The sequence below is a fragment of the Mobula hypostoma genome, chromosome 4 (genome assembly GCF_963921235.1).
Source record: "Mobula hypostoma chromosome 4, sMobHyp1.1, whole genome shotgun sequence".
Lineage (NCBI taxonomy): Eukaryota > Metazoa > Chordata > Chondrichthyes > Myliobatiformes > Myliobatidae > Mobula > Mobula hypostoma.
This window is the reverse complement of record NC_086100.1, coordinates 116011864-116015933: the sequence shown is the minus strand read 5'-3', so window position 1 is coordinate 116015933 and position 4070 is coordinate 116011864.

Genomic DNA, 4070 nt, shown 5'->3' with positions numbered 1-4070 from the left:
TGGCATTGAAGAGGTTTCAGAGGAGGTTCACAAGGATGGTTCTGGAAACAAATCGTTATCATATGAGGAACATTTGACAGCTCTGGGTCTGTACTCATTGGAATTTAGAAGGATGAGGGGGATCACATTGAAATCATTTGAATGTTGAAAGACCTTGACAGAGTAGATGTGGAAAGGATGTTTCCCATAGTGGGGAGTCTTGGACAAGAGGGCACAGCCTCAAGATAGAGGGCCATCCATTTAAAACAGAGATGCAAAGGAATTTCTTTAGCCAGAGGGTGCTTAATTTGTGGAATTTATTATCACAGGCAGCTGTGGAGGCCAGGTCATTGAGTATATTTAAGGCAGAGCTTAATAGTTTCTTGATTGGACACAGCATCAAAGGTAATGGGGAGAAGACCAGGGAGTGGAGCTGAAGTGGGGGAATAAAAAGGATCAGCCATGATTGAATGGCAGAGCAGACTCGATGGACCAAATGGCCTAATTCTGCTCCTATGGTTTATGGTACTAATTACACATGGCAATGGCAGGAAGCTTCAATCAAAGGCCAATCCTACTTCAACTGTTTGTAACACCTCACACATAAAAGTTGCTGGTGAACACAGCAGACCAGGCAGCATGCAGGGTCTCGGTCCGAAACGTCAACTGTACCTCTTCCTAGAGATGCTGCCTGGCCTGCTGCGTTCACCAGCAACTTTTATGTGTGCTATTTGTAATTCCAGCATCTGCAGATTCCCTCGTGTTTGTAACGCTTTGCGTTTTGTGTGTAACAGGATATAGGAGCCTTTTTTCTTGGATGTCCTCTTCAACAGGTCAAGTAGAATCATGGGTCAGATTTGACAGGGATACTCCACCTCCATCAACATAGTCTGGACATCCCCCGGCACCATGCAGTATACTCGTGCATTGTACGTAAATGTGTTTAAAGTTGCAGAGGAGTGGAAGGGGTGACTGGAAAAGTTGGACACTGAGAGAGACTGAATGATTCAATGGTGATGCCTGCTGAGCAAGGGTAGCAAAGGCATGTTCAGGACCCTGCAATTATCTCCTGCTCCGCTCTGCTGTCAACATCAGAGTTTTTGCCAAACTCCACTGAGTAAATCTTCTGAAAGACTGGTGCCCTAGGAAAATAACATCTAACAGACTCAGCTGCCATATTTCCACAGCCACGTTTGGAATGTAGACAAATGCAGCACTGACGGTTTTGCATTCTGACTCCACCAATGTCTCCTCATCGCTGTGATCCAGTGCAGATCCCGATAGCAATCAAGGATACAGGCTGAAACTCTTCACCTGCCTTTCCGAAGCTGCCTTCATCTCACCCGACATGAAATTGATAGAAATTGACAAAAGTATAAAGATTCCCACAGTTACCTTAACTGCACCTCTCCACCGTGTTGTTTGAAAGAGTGCTATTTCCTTTCTCTCAGTTCCTTCGTCTCTGCCACATGATAAGGCTTTCCGTTCAAGGACATCTGAAATGTCCTCTTTTTTTCAGAAAACGGGGTTTCACTCCACTGGTGTTAGAGTCCTCACCCACATCGCTCGATGTCCTGCACATCTGCCCCCACTCCATTCCTTCCTCTGATGTAACCATACCAGCCTTCACATCCAACACAGCGTTTTCTGCAACTTCTACAATTTCCAAAAGGATCCCACCTCTAGGCCCGTCTTCCCCTCCAACCACACCCCCATCCCCTGCTTCTGCATAGATAGCTCTCTTCATAATTTTGTTTTCTGCTCATTTCTCCCCACAGATCACCCTCTTGGCACTTAACCCTGCACCATGCTAAATGCTACACCTGTCCCAACATTACCTCCTTCACCACCATTCACGGCCCGAAACAGTCCTTCAAGGTGAGGCAGTTCTGCAATTCTGTTGGGGTGATTTATTGCATCCAGTGTTCCTGCTGCAACCACCTCTATACGTATCGGCAAGACCGACATTGATTGAGGGATTGCATTGTTGACCACCTTCACTGCATTTGCTACAACAGCCAGCAACACCCAGTGGGTCATCCATTTAATACTTCCCATTTCCGCAATGACGTTTGTCCATGGTCTCCTCTACTGTCATGTTTTAGACAGATGCAGGTTGGAGGAACAGCATCTCATGCTCTGCCTTGGTGTGTGTACATATTCAATGATGGTAGCAATGAGAAGAGGGCATTCCCTGGGTGAAGGGGGTCCTTAAATATGGAAGCTGTTTTTTTGAGGCATCACTCCTTGAAGATGTCCTGGATTCTACGGAGGCTAGTGCCCATGATGGAGCTGACTGAGTTCACAACTTTCTGCAGCTTATTTCAATCCTGTGCACACCCCCATCCCTATACTGGACAGTGATGCGGCCTGTTAGAATGCTCTCCACGGTACATACATAGAAATTTGAGAGTGTCTTTGGTGACATACTGAATCTCCTCAAACTCCGAATGAAATATAGCCGCTGTCATGCCTTCTTTGTAACTGCATTGATATGTTGGGCCCAGGATAGATCCTCAGAGATGTTGACACCCAGAAACTTGAAATTGCTCACCCTTTCCACGTCTGATCCCTCGAAGAGGACTGGTGTGTGTTCCCTCGTTTTACCTTATCTGAAGTCCACAGTTAGTTCTTTGATCTTATTGACATTGAGTGCAAGGTTGCTGCTGTAATGCAACTCAACCAGCTGATGTATCTCACTCCTGTACACCCTCTTGTCAGCATCTGAAATTCTGCCAACAACAGTTGTCTCATCAGCAAATTTGAGCTGTGCCTGGCCACACAGTCATAACAGCAACAAATTATATTAGGACAGCTGCAAAGTAAATATTCTCTGTGTCAGAATGAATAACCAAAATCTAAATGACTTGAATAAAAAGAAAAGGACAATTATATTACTTGGTTACAACAGGAGAAAAAGTACTTAGGATCATTTATACTTTGCAATGTTACAATTCTTTTTTTTTATTTATTGAAAGGATGTGGGCTTCACAGGCTGAGCGAGTCTTTAAGTGCCCATCCCTAATTACCCTTGACAAGTGGTGGTGAGCTGCCTTCATTAACTGCTGCAGTTGCAAGGTGTGCATGTACTCGCAATGCTATTAGGGACAGAGTTGTAGGGTTTTCACCCAGCAACCGTGAGCAGTGGTGATTTCTTTCCAATTCAGGACAATGTGTGGCTTGGAGGGCAACTTCCAGGTGATGGAGCCCCCCATGCTTTATGTTGCCCTTGTCCTTAGCTGGTGGAGGTTGTGAGTTTGGAAGGTGCTGTTGAGGGAGTTTTGGTGAGATGGTACAAGCTGCTGTTACTGTGCGTCGATGGTGGAGTGAATGAATGGTTGCCTATTGAGTGAAGTGCTGTGTGCTGCATGTTGTGTTCGTTTGCCTCCATTTTGGAATAGATCATTCAATAGCTGTAACTGGTGATACCTGCCTTTCTCTCAGCTTAATAGGTGGCCAGATTGCTGGAGTGCCACACAATCTGTTTGCTTGCAAAGGAGACAGGTCCCTCACCAGACAATGGGAAGTGGAATATCTGACCTCTGTATAGGCAGCCAATCCCCACTTCCAATACAAAAGCAGTGAGTGATGGAAATATTCACTGGGTCCAGAAGCATGCACGGAAGGCAGAAAGAGCTAACATTTCAGCTCAGCAGCCCTGTGCCAGAAATAGTAAAGTTTAATAAAGGGTCATGGTTCAAGTGGAGTAGAGCAAAGTGAATGTGTGGGACTAGATTTAATCAGTTGAGGGAACAATGTAGAGGTTTGGTAATGGCTGCTTAGAAGGAAAAGAGCAGAGCAGAAGCAAAATTAAGTGCCACAGCTGTGCAATATGATTCACCATAAATCTATAATAAAGGAGAATGCTGGAAAAGTCCACTAAATCTATTAAGAGAGAAAAAGTAATTTAAGTCAGAATCAGCCAAAGAGAAGGAGAAGGAGGAGGAGGAGCAAAGTTGGTAGAGATGAAAAGGCAGTTGCAGAGGAAGTGATAACGTTAGACTGATAAAGGAGAAGAGAGGGAAAGATACAACTAGTGGTGGAACATTGCTGACAGTGACAGAAATTACAGAGGATGGTCCATTGGATAT